Raw genomic sequence first — 19,489 nt, forward strand, 5'->3', positions numbered from 1 at the left:
CTGCACTGAAAAATGATTCAGAATCAAATAAAAGGAACATTTTATTGCATAAAATCATCCAAAATAAAGTTGTTGACGTCTTTTACTTCAATGTCTGCATAAAATTACAATTGAAAAAATTTGAATTATAACTTAATGTCTGAGACAACTGAACCCCTTATGTGTCAAAATGAAGACATAGGAATGTGTGCTTAAGGTGCAAGTGAGTCTGGGAGGGTGTGGTTATCTGGATCACATGATTTGTGGAGGTGTGGCTGGGGTCAGAGGTCACAGTGGGCTGTATTTGACCTCTGTGTAAATGTCGAGCAGCTGTCGTCCATCACTTCTGGCCTGCCCCTGTGATACAGTATCACAGATTAATAAGACATTTATGCTGCGTGATGTCATGCAACTTGTCATTTGATGAAAATAGAAAATTGGTGATTGGAGCCAATCAGACAGCAAGGTACCTGGTTCCCATGAGCACCAGCAGGAAGCTGCTGTCCCTCCTTCGCAGTCTGATGAAGCTTAGATTTCTTCAAACCTGAGATAAAATATTATTACTATTGACAGATATGACTGATACTTAGCACAGAAGGGTTCAAATAACAATGTAATTCTTTTTCATGGTTTGACCTGTGTTGTGTTTATGGTTACATGTGGGATGTTAGTGTTAGTTCAGTTTGATTTGGGACATAGATAAAGAGCTGTGTTGAGCACAGCTAACCGACAAGTTACTAAAATCCAAAGTTTAATTCAATAACGCCAAACCTATAAAAAGTGATGGACACAGTTAACTGAAAAGTTTGCTTTGAAAATACTTTCTATGAATTTTGTTTTTGGTTTGGTTTGGTTTTTGGCTCTGAAACCCTTAACAACATACATAGAGAGCTGAAATTCCAAGTTGTTTAGCAATTTAGTTCTTTAGTGATTAGCTGGCAATATTTAAGACTGGTGATTATTGGATCCTGTAGAATCTCCAGAATGAATTTTCTTTTAAAGATATTCCATTTGCTAGACTTGGAGAACTTTTATCCTGCGACTGGCCCATGCTATTTCGCCCTCAGGGAACCCATTTGTGGACTACAAACATGGTGCCTTTTACCCAGAGCTCAGAAAGAGGGTCTCAGCTCTTTAATAGTCTATAGCTCTGTCAATCAGAACCTGGAAAATAAAGGAAAATAACCAGGAGCCAAAGTAGGATTTCTTGCTTAGCCAGATAACTTGTTGGATTTAAGTAAGTCTGGGCTAAATGTAACTGAATGAGGATAAAGTCCATTTAAACTAGAGTATCTAAAATCTGACAAGTTATGAGACTAAACAAGTAATTGGGTGCAGCATATGGCTCAAAATACATCTTCTGTTTACACGTAGTCAGCCAAACATGCACCAGATAGACTGTTGCAGATACGCTCACAGCAGACCAGAGCAAATATGTGTGATTTTAGGGTTCATAAATGTTTTTGACCATTAAAGCCACTTGCCTCTCCCTCCTACTGATGCAGCCATAGCCATATCTGCCGGAGCTTGCACATTGCACTTCATATTGCACTCACCTAGCTTTTAGCACTGCCAGTAGCCTCCTCTACTTTGCCTAATTGTACATTTTATTTCCCCTACTCCTCCTGGGGGGTGATGCCTGGAGACCTCAATCTATCAAGATATCCAGCACACCCGGCTACATGTGACGTCGCCACCACCAGTGACGTCCCTGCATCCAGCTCGCCGTTCTGATCTTCCATGTATGACCCGCTGCCTTACCTCTGGTTGCCTGGCGATTGGAAGAAGACTCGGCATCGGCATTGGCTTGTCATTTTCCTTGCTCTCCAGTTATTTCCCAGATCTTATGATTGGGACAATGTGACTTGGCCCATCTCTGGCACTTAACCATCTCTCTATTTGACTATCCCTGCCGGCCCCTGGAGGATGGGCTCCCCCTTTGAGTCTGGTCCCTCCCAAGGTTTCTTCCTTGTCGGGAGTTTTTCCTTGCCACTGTCGCCTATGGCTTACTCACTGGGGGCTTTGGGTGGGGATGCTGTAAAGCGCTTTGAGACGATGTAATGTGATAATGCGCTATATAAAAATAAATTTGTTGTTGTTGTTGTAAAGTTGTCATACCCCCCATTCCTGCCCCCTCCTTCTCCCCCTAGTGTGGCTCTAACGAGCTACACCTGTTGATCATTTATCTTGCCTCTCCTTTCAAGCATTGTGTGGATCACTCCAGCTGCCCCTCGTCTGCTGCTTCATTACTCCAGTATAACAGTGCCTCCTAGTCCTATGCTCCCCAGTCTGGTCATTGATGGTGCCCTAGTGTGAGAACTGGTTTCCATTTTTGTTTGTTCTCACACCTGCCCTTGCCTCCTTCAGAAGAAGGAGTGTGAAATACACAGCAGGGGGTGTGACGGTGACTTACCCTTCATATATCCACTTATGTACATGAAAAGCAATAAGGGAACGCAAGTCAAAGTACAAATTGCAGTGAAGATGAAGATCAGTATCCATCCAACTCCCACATACTTCAACATTTCTCCTGGTGTGGAAACACAGGGAGGCATGATGGTTTATTTGGGTCCATTCAGGTAGCAGAAGCATATTAACCTTCACTACTTTAACACACACACACACCATACTACAAAATGGCAACGTGGATCATGACGTCTCAGTGAAGCTCCGCGGTCTTAGAAATGGCTTCAGTGTTCAGGAAATGATTCTTATCACAGCACGATTCATGTGCTGACAACAGCCTCATATTTTAATTATTAATTAATGTATTGAAATCTTCACTCCACAGTGCCCGTCCAAATCAGGCCAAAATATTCAAGTGAATCTAATGATCTGTATACTAGGATTTTCTTAACTTTTGTGTTCAATAGATGCTTCTCATTAGGGGATTTTACCTTCGATTACAATGTAAACAAACTAATGAACGAAACACCAAATTAACTGCAATGTAATATTCTACAAACACCCACAATAAGGTCTGGCCCACAATTTGTTCTTCAACTGAGCTGCATCTGGGTTGGTTTTTTCCACTCACAGTGTAACACTGATTCTCATGAGAACATTGCCTGTACAGGAAGGTTGGCTGGTCATGCTTATCACATATCTCCAGCAGTCATTAAACAGTATTAAAAAGCTTTAAATCAATTTAGCAAAAATTGGGATTTTAATAGCATTATCAAGTCTTACGTACAATTACTGTAGGTATTAAACAGTTTATCATTTTCTTGGCAATGTAGTCAAAGTGCATATATAACCGAGAAACAAAATTTGTTATTTTGATTTACGTCCATTTCAGTTGTCCTGTTTGCTAACACGCCACTTCAACTACAGGGAACCTTATAACCGTAGACGGGAACAAATTAATGTAACACACAGTGTAACTTACTGCGGTAAACTTAGCTTTACATTCCAGCTTCCTGGCTGTAATGTCTTACAGCAAAAGTAACCAGGCAGTTTTTAATCACAGATTTTGATGTCAGGCAGAAATACATACCGATCATTTTTGCGTTTCGAGTTTTCACATAATAATAATAAAAAATAATATTTAAATAATGTTAATATCTACAAAAAGAGGCGATTTCTGTTATAATTAGATATTGGTTCTGCATTCTGGGTTGGTAGCAACTCTTGTGCATGCCTTGGTTTTCCCAGCTTCTTTACGGACAGATATTAAATACGCTACATAAACTTCTTGCCGAAATAGCTACCGTTCACAATGGACAGTGCAGTTATTAAGTGGTAAGCATTATCTCCATAGTCCAAAGCTTAAAGCACGCTTTGCTGGGCATGTGTCTCATTTAGTTTTACAGTTACTAGTCCATTTATTCTACACTTTGCAGTTTAAATATTCACATTGCCACTATTAATGAAAATGTATAATAATATATAATTTGAGAAGTGGTGCGCATCGTCCGCCATGCTCCATTGCTACAGCCATTTTATAAGACATGTTTGTCTCATTTCAGTTTTTTGAGTTATTATCATACTTATTTATTCTATTGCACTCTAAATGGATGATATGTAACAGTTAATCCGCAATTAATAGATTAATAGTCTAAAAATTCCATAATTAATATGCTGTTTAGAGGAAGATACATATAGCGTTTTTTCTCATACCTTCATGTTTTTTCTTTTATTTTTGTTTTAACCAGACAGAAAAACATGAAGATATAAAGAAAAAAACAAATTAAGTGGTCTGCTTGTTGCGGGTGTTTGTCTTCGTGTGTGTGTGTGTGTGTGTGTGTGTGTGTGTGTGTATTTACAGACGTGTTGGACGACTCTATATTATTGTTAAATAATAAATACGGTTAAAGTTTTTCAATTAAAATATCACATATAAGTTTTTCTACATCGCCCATCCCAAAAATAAACGCTGTAGTCACTCAGCCTGCACTGTCTCTGATCAAAAGTCTTACAAATAAACAGCGAACTTATTTAATTTAGTTCTTTAATTTGTTAAGAACTTCTTTCTAACACAACCTGACAGCACTGAGTTTGAATGTTACTCACAGAGTAAGATGATCAGAGAGACGCACAGTGTGTTCATGTCCTTAAGAGTCTGGATAGGTTCCTTTATCACAGGCAGACCTGAAGCGTTGGTGCGATTTACCAAGAATTTATGGGTGTCACAGCTAAGAGAAGGAGGTACTTGAGATTTGCCCCTGATAAATATCACCATGACACACCCACCGAGCAAGGATTCAAACCCACAGCCTTCCGGATCCCACTGAGCTGGACATAAAGCACTAACATGCGCTTAATATAACACTTACAGTAAAATTCATACAGAGTGTGAGTTGTGACATATTCAGAATCCAGTAATACAAACAAAAAAAAATACAATCTTTTATGATGTGACAGTCCGCCAATGATGTACCCTGCACCACCAGGAGGTGATCAGCACCATGCAGGCCAAAGTTTACTGTGGTTATCGAACGATCGTCTGCCAGAGGGCCTACAGGACATGGCTGTGGAGAAGGTCAGGGGAAGAGAGAAGGCCAAGCGCGCTGCTTGTCCCTTGTGAACCACATCTCGCTCAAATCAGAAGCATTTATTGCATAAGAGGAGTGTTTAAACCCAGAGAAATATATAGCAGTACATCTGCCATGCTAGTGGTCTTGTAGGTGTTGATAAACGATGGCATCAGCAAGTCGTCACTCCCCTGCAGCAGGTCCCCAACCTTCAAGCTGGGCATAGAAAATGTTCAGTATGTCAGTAAGTGTTGCCCCCCAGCTCGTACGATCCCCGTGTGCCACGCCCCCCTGATTATCCACGTCTGCTTCCCTGATTGTACCCAGCTGTGTCTAGTTATTTTGCTCCGTCTTGTGTATTTCAGTCCGCGTCTTGCCCTAGTTCCTTGTCTGTCATTGAAGTTAGTCTTTGTCCGATGTTTCCGAATCCCCGATTCCGAAATAAATCCTCGGTTTTCCCCGTATCCTGTCTGCCTTCCCTGTTTCCTGCCCGTCTGCCTACCTGTTCGCCGCATCCATTAACCGGCGAACGTAACAGTAAGTTAGGTGTGTGGGGTGTGGGTCTGTAGTCTGTGATGGTCTGGAGGCCATGCCACATGCTCTGTGTGTCTCATGTTGCTGAAGTGACTGATTTATTTGATCACGCTCACACTTCACTCGCCTGATGTCTCAGGACCGGTTGGCTCTGGCCTTCCTGAGCGCTGCCTCACCTCCTGCTCTGAATGTAACGTCTCGGGTTTTCAGCAGTTTGAAAAGTTCTGCTGTAAACCGGGGTTTCTGGTTGGAAAGTGTGGTGTTTGTTTTTGTAACTATGACATCCTCAATGCGCCTGTTGATGTAGCCAGTCACTCTGGCTGCAGGCTCTTTGAGGTCTGTGGCCTGTTTCTCTGAAAATCTTTCAGTCTGTGTGATGGAACGAGAGTATCATGGTGTCGTCACTCGCCTACAACAGGTCCCCGGCCTCAGAGATGCAGCACTAGATCTTAAGAAGATTTGCAGACATACAGGGGTGGCTCTACATAGACAGAACTATAGAGCAGAAACGTTTGGTGTGCAAAGAATCATGCATGTGTGCATTTTACCTGTATTTTTTCTGTTCTGACCAGGTAATCCATCTGGAGCTACGCAGCTTTGGGTGTGGCCAGTACTTGGGTTGGAGACCACCTACGGTAGCCGGGTTGCTGCTGGTAGAGATGTTGGTGTGGCTGACTGGTTAGCCCATCCTGTGCTCTGTGTGGATCCCAATGTCCCAGTGCAGTGAGGGGGGCATCGTGCTGTAAAAATGGTGCCGTCCTTTGTATGAGAGATAATACTGAGCTCCTGCCTCTCTGAGGTCATAAAAGATCCCGGGACATCTATAGAAAGAGGAGGAGTGGTACCCCGATGTCCTGGCTAAAATCGCCCACTGTGGCCCTATCAGATCTGGCCTCCTAATCACCGCCTATATCTAATTGGTGAATTCTCTCCTGCTCCATCACCACCTTAGCTACTGTGTGGTGAATGTGTTTGTGTTGAATGGCTGCTCTGGCATCATCCAGGTGGGGGGGCTACGCTGGTGGTGGTTGAAGTGGCTTCCCCTTTGTTCTGTAAAGCGCTTAAGGTGTCTTGAATATCGCTATATAAATGTAACATTCATTCTTCCAGTCATTTAGGTGCCAATTATATTAACACCTAAAGAAAAACAATTTACTAACTGCCGGGGTCATCAGACTTCATCAGTGCTGCAGCGTTACAAAATTGTGGAAGACCAAGAGGTGGGGGTTGTGGGGTGCCTTCCCCAGAGGCACACATCCCCCAAGCAGGCCATTCTGCAATCTTATGCTGGTAATACAGAAACTGGGTTTAGTTATATACTAGAAGATGTGTTAACACCGCTTGCAATGCATCCGTCCATATAGCCCCCACCCCCAACAACAACAGCAAAAAAAATAACCATATTGTTTATCGACTGATTCATAATTCAATAATCAGCCCTTGAGACTCCCACAGCACTGTGGGCCGAGGGCATCCTTTGTCTTTCTCCAAGCATAACCCCACCCAGATGTGGGATAAAGACTGACAGACCCATCAGGCCATATAGGGTTTGCGTTGCTCACTGGTCCAGGTTTGTGCTCTTTACAACAGGTTAGGTGTCATGCATTGGCCTTCTGAACGTGAACCATGACATAAATTGCTACATATGAACCTCACAACATACAGTTTCTGCTGAGACTGGGCCTCAGAGGGGCTGTTTCAGTTCTGTGCTCATTTGGAGTCTGACACTGACACCAGCAAACTGAATTTATCAGCGGTTTCAAGTCTTGCAGAATTATGAGGAAAATATTTTCCATCATGACATTGAACAATGACGATCTGCACAGAAAAATGATTCAAACAAAGGCCTTTCTCAGAAACAAATTAAAGGAACATTTTATTTCTTAATAATCATTCAAAATAAAGCCGAAAACCCGCTTTATAGTTCAACTAGACTTCAATGTACATGAAAATTACAATTAGAAAGTCAACATTATAACTGAATGATAATATTGAAGACATATAGAAACGTGTGGTTAAGGTGCAAGTGAGTCTTGGATGTTGGGATTATCTGGATCACATGACTTGTGGAGGTGTGGCTGAGGTCAGAGGTCACAGTGGGCTGTATTTGACCTCCGTGTAAATGTCGAGCAGCTGTCGTCCATCACTTCTGGCCTGCCCCTGTGATACAATATCACAGATTAATAAGACATTTATGCTGCGTGATGTCATTTGAGCATCTTTTGCTGTAAATGGAAAACTGCTGACAGCCAATCAGACAGCGAAGTACCTGCTTCCCATGAGCACCAGGAGGAAGCAGCTGTCCCTCCTCCGCTGACTTAGGAAGCACAGATTTCTGCAAACCTGAAGGTTAATTATTATCGACACATAAGACTGATATCAGTTCAGGAGGTCTAAAATAACAATTTTTTGCGCAATTTTTTTGCATGGTTTGTCCCATGTTGCGTTTATGGTTTTATATGGTGTTATGAATAAATACAGAGGCAGTGTGTTAATTCAGTTTGATTTGGATCATAAACAGAGATACACAGTAAGCCAACGTGTGGGACTGTGTGACTATTGGCCTGTCAGGCAGCTACAGCAGACAGAGAGAGACGGAGAACAGTGAGGACCCCACACTGTGAAAGGCTGCAAGCAGTCAAAGGAAAAACTGCAGTCACTCAAGCTACAGTCACTCAGGGTCTCTCCCCCCAGGAGGGTGTGAAATTCACAGCAGGGGGCGTGAGGGCGTGCTCCAGCAGACTCACCATTTTTGTATCCCCGCATGTACATCAAAACAGAGGAGGGAAGGCAGACAACAGCACAAGCTACAATGAAGGGAATCACCAGAATCCATGAATTCTCCCCACAGATCCACATTGTTTCTGGTGTGGAAACAGGGAGACATGGTGGTTTATTTGAGGACATTCGGAGGGCAGGTAGCGGAAGCATATTAGCCTTGATTTGGGCTTTAATACACATGATTACCATGCAAACAAACTAATGAATGAAGCACCAGATTTACTGTAATGTAATATTCTACTAACATCCACAATAAGGTCTGGCCAAATATAAAAACATGCTTAGTATTAACATACTTTTAGGAGTTCAATCTTTCTCATTGCTTTATATTTAGAAATATTTGTAAGGACAGAAAGAGAATGATCATTAACATCCATCCATCCATTTTCCAAACTGCTTATCCTACTGGGTCGCGGGGGGTCCGGAGCCTATCCCGGAAGCAATGGGCACGAGGCAGGGAACAACCCAGGATGGGGGGGCAGCCCGTCGCAGGGCACACTCACACACCATTCACTCACACATGCATGGTCATTAACATTCAGCACTTAATTGACTCTTTCTTAAAACTGTTAATTTATTTTATCCTGCCTATTTTCTTCTGAGGCGTCACCATAACAACCAGCCCTCCTGTCAGTCACACCCAGCTGCCTCTCGTTTGCTTTCCTGTTGATCATGTATTTAAGCGCTTCCCAGTCTTGTGCTACCCTGATCTGTGTCTGAAGTCACTCCCTTCCGTAGTCTGTGCCTGTCTAGTCTCCGGCAATGCGGCATGGATCCCTCATGGTCCTTTCGTTTTGTGTATTTGTTTTGTTCTGTCTAATAAAACCCCTTTCCACTATTCATCATGCTTGCCCTCGCTTCCTTCACCTTGCTGGATGTGTATTATTTTATATTATATGTTTTTACAAAAGAATAATAAATCTTTTTCAACTAAATATTAAATATAAAATAATGAAAAATAAGCCACAAAAAATTTGAATGTTGTCCAACGACATATATTTCGCTGTAAAGCGAGGAAACGTTTTATTCCAAGGGCCCCTGAGTTACTGCAGCTCTAAAAAATTTGAAACATAAAACAATTGTTTTGGGTTGGGGGTCCAATTTGATATCTATTCATGGGGTCCAAAATCTCGTACTCAGTAGTTTGTATGGCCCCCACGTGATTGTATGCATGCCTGACAACGTTCGGACGTGCTCCTAATGATACGATGGATGGTGTCCTGGGGGATCTCCTCCCAGATCTGGACCAGGGCATCACTGAGCTCCTCGACAGTCTGAGGTGCCACCTGCTGGCATCAGATGGACCGAACATAATGTCCCAGAGGTGTTCTATTGGCTTTAAGTCAGGTGAGCGGTGGGGGCAGTCAATTGTATCAATTCCTTCATCCTCCAGGAACTGCCTCCATACTCTCGCCACATGAGGCCGGGCACCAGGAGGAACCCAGGGCTCACTGCACCAGCACAGGGTCTGACAATGGGTCATCCCGATGCCTAATGGCAGTCAAGGTGCCATTGTCTAGCCTGTTGGGGTCTGTGCGTCCCTCCATGGATATGCCTCCCAGACCATCACTGACCCACCACCAAACCGCTCAAGCTGAACAATGTTACAGGCAGCATAACATTCTCTGTGGCTTCTCCAGACCAGTGATGGACTTGCCAATTCTGGTATTCTATGCAAATGCCAATCGAGCTCCACGGTGCCGGGCAGTGAGCACAGGGCCCACTAGAGGACGTCAGGCCCTCAGGCCTCCCTCATGAAGTCTGTTTATGATTGTTTGGTCAGAGACATTCACAGCAGTGGCCTGCTGGAGGTCAAATCAAAGTACATGTTTAGACTCAGTAAGAAATTTGGTTATATTGATAAACGCCCATTTTGGGTTTTAGTTTGCACTACCACAAACAGGAAGACTATTCCATACTCTAACTACACTCTGTAAAGAAGTGCTTCCTCAAACTCATTTTAAAATGTTCTCCCCCTTCCTGAGAACATTGTCTGTACCACAAGGCTGGTCTATAACCTTCATCACACATTTCCGCAAGTCATTAAACAGTACTAAGAAGCATTAAATCAATTTAGGGGAAAAAATAAAATTTGAATAGCATATGACGTCTTAAATACGATTTCTGTAGGTATTAAATATTTTCTTTATCATTTTGCAAATTTTATCAACGTACTTGTTTAAATTCAGAAACAACATCGGTTATATTGTTTAATGCCCATGTCGATTGTTCCATTTGCTCACATGCCACTTCGACTGCGGGGAACCTTACAACCGTAGATGGAAACAAATTAATGTATCACACAATGTACCAAACTGCAGTAAAGTTAGCTTTACGTTCGAAATTTATTTTTTATGGCTTGGATATTTTTCAGCAGAAGTTTTTAAACAGAGATTTTGATGTCCATCACACAGGCAGAAATGCACTCCCGTTATCTTTGCGTCTCCAGCCCTTTCACTATGTGTATAATAATGTTAATATCTAGAAAAAGAGGCCATTGCTATTGTAATTAGATACTGGTTCAGCATTCTGAGTTGGTGACAACTCTTGTGCACCCCTCGGTTTCCATGTTTTCCACCGGCTGTAATATCTTTCAGCGAATGTAGACAGGTGGATTTTAATCACAGATTTTGATGTCAGGCAGAAATACATGCTGATCATTTCTGCGTTTCCAGCTTTCGCTCTGTGTGCTAAATAATGTTAATATCTACGAAAAGAGGCAATTTCTTTTGTAGTTAGATATTGGTTCTGCATTCTGGGTTGGTAGCAACTCTAGTGCATGCCTTGGTTTTCCCAGCTTCTTTACGGACAGATATTAAATACGCTACATAAAGTTCTTGCCGAAATAGCTACCGTTCACAATGGACAGTGCAGTTATTAAGTGGTAAGCATTATCTCCATAGTCCAAAGCTTAAAGCACGCTTTGCTGGGCATGTGTCTCATTTAGTTTTACAATTACTAGTCCATTACTAGTACACTTTGCAGTTTGAATATTCACATTGCCACTATTAATGAAAATGTATAATAATATATAATTTGAGAAGTGGTGCGCATCGTCCGCCATGCTCCATTGCTACAGCCATTTTACAGCCATGTTTGTCTCATTTCAGTTTTTTGAGTTATTATCATACTTATTTATTCCATTGCACTATAAATGGATGATGTGTAACAGTTAATCCGCAATTAATAGATTAATAGTCTAAAAATTCCATAATTAATATGCTGTTTAGAGGAAGATACAAATAGCGTTTTTTTCTCATACCTTCATGTTTTTTCTTTTATTTTTGTTTTAACCAGACAGAAAAACATGAAGGTATAAAGAAAAAAACAAATTAAGTGGTCTGCTTGTTGCGGGTGTTTGTCTTCATGTGTGTGTGTTTGTGTGTGTGTGTGTGTGTGTGTGTATTTACAGACGTCTTGGACGACTCTGTATTATTGTTAAATAATAAATACGGTTAAAGTTTTTCAATTAAAATATCACATATAAGTTTTTGGACATCGCCCATCCCTAGAATAAACGCTGTAATCACTCAGCCTGCACTGTCTCTGATCAAAAGTCTTACAAATAAACAGCGAACTTATTTAATTTAGTTCTTTAATTTGTTAAGAACTTCTTTCTAACACAACCTGACAGCACTGAGTTTAAATGTTACTCACAGAGTAAGATGATCAAAGAGACTCACAGTGTCTTCATGTCCTTAAGAGTCTGGGTAGGTTCCTTTATCACAGGCAGACCTGAAACGTTGGTGCGATTTACCAAGAATTTATGGGTGTCACAGCTAAGAGAAGGAAGTACTTGAGGTTCGTCCCTGACAAATAGCACCATGACTCACCCACCGAGCAAACAGGCTGTATAGCCAAAACCTGGACACCATAAACAGGGAACATAATGAGAAAATAATAAAGTTAGAGGAATACTAGGTTTAGGGTTGGACCTAAGACCAATGAGAGCTATAGACACACAGGACGCACACAGCCGCAGCCCCATACACTTGCAGGGCTTGATGCACTCTGTGCCAAGACATATTACTCCTGTAATCATCATTAAATTATCTGTAATTTGGGTCACACTAACCCTGCTTTTGGTCCGTACCATATGGGATAGCTTTAACATCTCGCATCAAAAAGTCTACGCTGCCCAAGACCCTGTCAGTGGATAGTAATTTGTCCCTCCTCTGACTGCTCACATTAGATCGTGAGCCACAGTTGACCCTGAACACCCCACAGGCAGGGACGGATTATGGGTTGTGTGGGCCCCTGGGCAAAACATTCGCGAGGCCCCCTCCCCCACCACCACAACCACCACAATTCAAGCGCCCTTGGCAGCCAAACACTCTCCCTATAGGGTTAGGGGCCCTTGTAGGCAGAGGATCAAAGAATGTAGGCCCTCTAAAATAGACAAACGAAAATACATTGCTGATAAGCGTTGCAAATTGTTTTGGGCTAGGGGCCCCACGGGCCCCCTGCACCCCAAGGGCCCCTGGGCAGCGGCCCCGCTGGCCCGGTCAGTAGTCCGTCCCTGCCCACAGGCATTGCAGTTTTGGAGATGCTCTGATCCAGTCGTCTGGTCATAATGATTTAGCCCTTATCAAAGTCACATTTCCTGCACATTTCTTCTGCATTCAACATGTCAAGCATGATTACTGAATATTACCTTGTGCTGTGTTCCATTTGCCTCGGACGTCGATGCTGGGAATGACGTCACACCCAAATTAACCACGTTCTAGTAGAACATGTCAGAAAGCCATTTAACAGTGAATGTTCTAGCCATGTTCATTGTTAGCCAAACAAACACTATACTTTAAATGCACTAGTTTAAAAAATTAGACGGTGTCCTTGATCCGTGGTGTTTGGGGGGGGCCACAATATCTCATTTGGTGGGGGGGGGCTGCAAATGTCCCCCCATGATGCCAGCCCTGTATGCCCGGGTTTGAAAGCATCTTCTGAGAGAGTGCCTAAATATGGCATTATGAATAAGACAGACACAGTTATAAGATGCTTTGGTCTATAGTGACGAAAGCTTGGGAGGCAGAGAGCAGGGCCAGCCTCCAACACCCCGGAGCAATTGGGGTTACGTGCGTCGTTCAAGGACCCAGTGGTGTTATTATTACTCTGCCAGAAATAGGATTCAAACCCACAGCCTTCCGGATGTGGACAGAGATTCTTATCCCACTGAGCTGGACATAAAGCACTAACATGCGCTTAATATAACACTTACATTAAAATACATGCAGAGTGTGAGTTGAGATATATTCAGAATCCAGTAACACAAACAAAAAAAATCTTTTAGGATCTACCATGCACCACCAGGAGGTGATCAGCACCATGCAGGCCAAAGTTTACTGTGGTTATCGAACGATCGTCTGCCAGAGCGCCTACAGGACATGGCTGTGGAGAAGGTCAGGGGAAGGGAGAAGGCCAAGCGCGCTGCTTGTCCCTTGTGAACCACATCTCGCTCAAATCAGAAGCATTTATGGCATAAGAGGAGTGTTTAAACCCAGAGAAATATATAGCAGTACATCTGCCATGCTAGTGGTCTTGTAGGTGTTGATAAACGATGGCATCAGCAAGTCGTTACTCCCCTGCAGCAGGTCCCCAACCTTCAAGCTGTGCATAGAAGATGCTCAGTGTGTCAGTGAGGGAGGTGTCAGCGCCACAGGTGTGTGGGGTGTGGGTCTGTAGTCTGTGATGGTCTTGAGGACCTGCCACACGCTCCGTGTGTCCGTGTGTTGATTTTTTTGAGCACGCTCACATTTTACTCGTCTGATGTCTCAGGACCGGTTGGCTCTGGCCTTCCTGAGCGCTGCCTCACCTCCTGCTCTGAATGTAACGTCTCGGGTTTTCAGAAGTTTGCAAACATCTGCTGTAAACCGAGGCTTCTGGTTGGAAAGTGTGGTGATTGTTTGTGTGACTGTGACACCCTCAGTGCACATGTTGATGTAGCCACTCACTCTGGCTGCAGACTCTTTGAGGTCTGTGGTCTGTCTCTCTGAAAATCTTTTAGTCTTTAGCTATAGAGCAGAAACGTTTGCTATGCGAAGAATGTGTGCATTTATACCTGTAACTTTTCTCAGCAGCCCCAAAGCATGCAGTTCAGATCAGGAAATCCGTCTGAAGCTACGCAGATTTGGCCCTGGCCAGTACTTGGATGGGAAACCAACTAGGAAAGCTGGGTTGCTGCTGGAAGAGGGGTTGGTGTGGCTATGTGATAACACCACTTGCAATTCATCCGTCCATACAGCCCCCGCCCCCCAAGAACAAAAAACAACAACATTGATTATCGATTGATTCATAATTCAGTCATCCGCCCTAAAGACTCCAACAGCACTGTGGGCTGAGAGCATCCTTTGTCTTTCTCCAAGTGTAAACCCACCCAGATGTGGGATAAAGACTGACAGACGACCCATCAGGCCATATAGGGTTTTCTTTGCTCACTGGTCCAGGTTTGTGCCCTTTACACCAGGTTAGGTGTCATGCATTGGCCTTCTGAACGAGAACATAAATTGCTACATACTGTATGAACCTCACAACATACAGTTTCTGCTGAGACTGGGCCTCAGAGGGGCTGTTTCAGTTCTGCGCTCATTTGGAGTCTGACACTGACACCAGCAAACTGATTTTATCAGCAGTTTCAAGTCTTGCAGAGTTATGAGGAAAATATTTTCCATCATGACATTGAACAATGACGATCTGCACAGAAAAATGATTCAAACAAAGGCCTTTCTCAGAAACAAATTAAAGGAACATTTTATTTCTTAATAATCATCCAAAATAAAGCCGAAAACCCGCTTTATAGTTCAACTAGACTTCAATGTACATGAAAATTACAATTAGAAAGTCAACATTATAACTGAATGATAATATTGAAGACATATAGAAACGTGTGGTTAAGGTGTAAGTGAGTCTTGGATGTTGGGATTATCTGGATCACATGACTTGAGGAGGTGTAGCTGAGGTCAGAGGTCACAGTGGGCTGTATTTGACCTCCGTGTAAATGTCGAGCAGCTGTCGTCCATCACTTCTGGCCTGCCCCTGTGATACAATATCACAGACATTTATGCTGCGTGATGTCATTTGAGCATCTTTTGCTGTAAATGGAAAACTGCTGACAGCCAATCAGACAGCGAAGTACCTGCTTCCCATGAGCACCAGGAGGAAGCAGCTGTCCCTCCTCCGCTGACTTATGAAGCACAGATTTCTGCAAACCTGAAGGTTAATTATTATCGACACATAAGACTGATATCAGTTCAGAAGGTCTAAAATAACAATTTTTTTGCATGGTTTATCCCATGTTGCGTTTATGGTTTTATATGGGTTTATGAATAAATACAGAGGCAGTGTGTTAATTCAGTTTGATTTGGATCATAAACAGAGATACACAGTAACCCAACGTGAGGGACAGCGTGAGCTACAGCAGACAGGCAGAGGCTGCGACAGTGAAGCGCTCGTTGACTCACCCTTTTTATATCCCTGCATGTACATCAAAACGGAGAAGGGAAAGCAGGTCAAAGCGCAAGTTGCAGCGAAGGTGGTCACCATGATGAAAGGGAATGCCATGCAGACCATCGTTGTTTCTGGTTTGAAGACACAGAGAGGCATGGTGCTTTATGTGCGTCCATCCGGAGGGCAGGAGACAGACGCATATTAGCCTGGGTGTGGACTTCAATACACACGTCATACCACAAAATGGTCACTGGGGGGGCGCTGCTTAGCTGCAGAATTTTAGTGCGTGAAGCAGAATTAGGCTGCTGGTATGAGATACTGTGGTATGAAAGGAAAGGATCTTCATCACGGCAGCATACATTGTGCTGACAACTTCTTCTGATGGTAGCAGAGTTACCGAGATCTTCACTGCACAATGCAGGCCCATATCAGGCCAAAATATTCAAACAAGTGAATCTAATTATCTGTATACTTGTGTTTTCTTAACTTTGGGGTTTAATAAATGTTTCTCATTAGGAGATTTAACCTTTGATTACTATGAAAACAAACTACGAAGCACCAAATTTACTGCAGTGTAATATTCTGCTAACACCCACATTAAGGTCTGGCCAAATGTAAAAAACATGCTTAGTATTAACATACTTTTAGGAGTTCTGATCTGTCACGCCCTGCGTTCCTTTCCTCTCGTTCTCTCCGTTGTGTGTCTCTGAGCCACACCCGTTACTTAATTTCTCCTCTCGTTACAGCCCTCGTGTGGATCACCCCGGGTGCCTCTCGTCTGCTCCCTCATCAGTGATATACATAGTGCCTCCCTGTATCGAGCTCCCCAGTCCAGCCATTGATGTTGTCGCCCTTGTGAGCGCCCCAGTGGGCCCTGTGCCCATTCTTGAGTTCTTCCCTCGAGTCCATTGAAAACTGAGATATTTTGTGGACAGACAGTAAAGTCCCAGATCAGACTCTTTGATGTTTTTAAGCCAAAGACTATATGAAGTGAATGAGTTCCACACGAAAGTGTATCGAGGAAAAGGAACATTTCTTTTTATATTTACTCAAAGTACTTGTTTAAATTCAGAAACAACATCGGTTATATTGTTTAATGCCCATGTCGATTGTTCCATTTGCTCACATGCCACTTCGACTGCGGGGAACCTTATAACCGTAGACGGAAACAAATTAATGTATCACAATGTAACTTACTGCAGTAAAGTGCACCATCTCTGATCAAAAGACTTATATAAATCGAAAATGTGTTTAATTTAGTTATATAATTTGTCCAGAGCTTCTTTCTAACATAATTCAACAGTACAGAGTTTGAATGTTACTCACAGAGTAAGATGATGAGGGAGACGCACAGTGTCTTCACGTCATTAAGGGTCTCGGCAGGTTCCTTTATCACGTGCAGACTTTGAAGGACAGAAGATTTGGTGCGATCTACCAGGAGTTGCAGGGTATCAGTAATAAGAGGAGGTACTTTACTGATATATATCACCACGACACACCCACGGAGCATAATTATGTTATTTTGCTAGTTGTTGGTGTTGAATATCATTCGGGTATTAGGAGCGTTCATACATATAATAATAAATTGGATTTGCCTTTTACGCTTTGTGAGGGGGTGAGGAATGTAGCACTGTTTGGCGGAACTGAAAAATGTACAAGAAATAAAGTCGGTAAAAGGAGTTTACACGGCTCGTCTGCTCATTAGAAAATTAAGCAAGACAACACAAGGCATGTTATGATTTTAATAAATAAGAAGTTAAGCGTCTCAAGATAAACAGTTAGTGTTGTCACTACCCAATCGGTACAAAATACTCGATTTTCCCCTCACACGTCTGCACTGCCCGATCTGTTTATTTAGCAATTTTATGGCATACCATATTGTCCACATTTACAGCAACCTAAGTCGGATAATTTATAGGAATTAAGGAAAATATAAGTGAATGAAGATTAAATCAATACCAACGTTTGTATCGATACTATAGGTATTTTGGTCGAACCGCCCACCTCAAACAAATTATCCCGCATTTTAACCATTCTATACTTAAATTATTTGTCTTATCAGTGCAAATGCGCACACGTATGCAAAAGACGATCTTGAATTTTACAGTCAAGAAAAATGGTGTCACTTTCACCATGATCGCCAGACCCATGGGGACTGACACAGCCATGACCAGAGTAGTGTCTCCTCGTTGGACACAAAACAAAATGAGAACAAAGTGATTTCAAAGGTATTTGGTAGCACTCAATAATAATCTTGTGAACATCTCTTCAGTCTGTGTGGCGTTAGGTCAGTATTTCCCGCCGTACGTCCACTTTCCCCAGTCTTAAAAACTTTAAACAAATGTGCAAATAGATGCCTTACTTGTGTTTAATTGTTTTTTCTACTTTCCAGTTCTGGGTTAATATATTTTTAAAAAGTTATTTCCGTGTCTCAATGAGTAACTATTCGAATGACGGACCAGCGCCATTCAAGCTCATTGTACCTGCAGGCAAACCATGAAAGTAAACGGTTCTTAGCTTACACCTAGTGGTTGAATATTGTATTACACCAACGGGAAGTCGCACTGATAAGGAAGTTTAGTCCATGACATTGTTGGGCAGATCGAAAATGTGACTTTTTCACTATCCCTTCATATAATCCTACAATTTGGCATCGTCTGTAAGTAAAAAGGTTCCTTTAATTATACAACATTTATTATAGTAATATAATTTGGGTAGACTGATGCAGAATGTAAAGTTAGTTATCATAATAGGTCATTATTGTACGTTAATGATGCATACCGATCACAAAATATTTCCGTTGTGAATATTAGCTTAGTTATTAGTATATCTCCTTTTTTATTTCCAATTTCACACTTTTTCCTAGTTAAACTTGCCAGCTACAACAATCATATCTTTGGAGGACAGTTGCGGAGTGTTTATCTATTTAATAACCGAGGTAACGTCACGAGGACCTGTGCTCCGTAATGTAACAAGTTGTTTTAACATTAAACATTAGACAGAATAAGAATTTTAGATATCTGCATTGTAATTCTTACTAGTACAAACGGGCATTTCAGATATCTCTAATTCATTCTTACGAGTACAAATTAGCATTTGACATATCCGTAATTCGCTTCTTACCGCTAGGAATTACGTCAATTCTAATGTAGTTATATATATCACATTCAGCAGATAACCACTATAAATTTCTAGATATCTGCAAGTGTATTTTATTAGTAATAATGTTAATTGTAGATATCCAAACTTGAACTCTTATTAATACAACTGGGTATTTGAGATATCTAAAATTGAGTTCTTATGAGTACGAATGTAGTTTTAGATGTCAGTAATCACATGATAGATATCTTAAACCATTTTGCATTTTGGATATCTAAAATAGACATTATGGCTACTACTAATTGAATCCTGGACATCTCCTGTAATCCATGGCCTCTGTTTGCAGAGTGTGGTGCTGATAGTGTTTGTGACCGTGACATCCTCAGTGCCCCAGATGATATAGCCAGTCACCGTGGCTGCATTTGCTGAGGTCTGTGGTCTGGTTATCACCGGCGGCTATTTTTGCTGGTGAGCATTTCATGCGCAGTGCATCATCGTTGTCCAGTATTAGGTCTCCAGCCTCGGACATGCAGGACTGCCTCTACAAAGACACAACTTTTCATGCACAAAGTAACATGCACAGTATGTTGCAAAAGACAGTACCTACAAACACGGAATTTACCAACTAGCTTGTCCATTGTGTGGGTTCTTTGTGGGAACATCAGACTGCAGCATTGTGG

General features: G+C 42.2%; 1 long non-coding RNA gene across 3 annotated transcripts; it reads right to left on the bottom strand.

The window, feature by feature from the left end:
- Positions 1-17,134, bottom strand: LOC125720413 (uncharacterized). 3 transcript variants are annotated; one of them, XR_007385446.1, is made up of 4 exons: positions 17,037-17,134; positions 15,725-15,841; positions 15,400-15,473; positions 1-336 (listed from the first exon to the last, which is right to left on the bottom strand). It is a non-coding gene; the product is annotated as an uncharacterized LOC125720413 (long non-coding RNA). The 3 variants fall into 3 exon arrangements; XR_007385445.1 differs by lacking the exon at positions 1-336 and adding an exon at positions 7,390-7,646; XR_007385444.1 differs by lacking the exon at positions 1-336 and adding an exon at positions 15,159-15,299.
- Positions 17,135-19,489: the final 2,355 nt, after the last annotated feature.

The sequence above is a fragment of the Brienomyrus brachyistius genome, chromosome 25, assembly GCF_023856365.1.
Source record: "Brienomyrus brachyistius isolate T26 chromosome 25, BBRACH_0.4, whole genome shotgun sequence".
Classification (NCBI taxonomy): Eukaryota; Metazoa; Chordata; class Actinopteri; order Osteoglossiformes; family Mormyridae; genus Brienomyrus; species Brienomyrus brachyistius.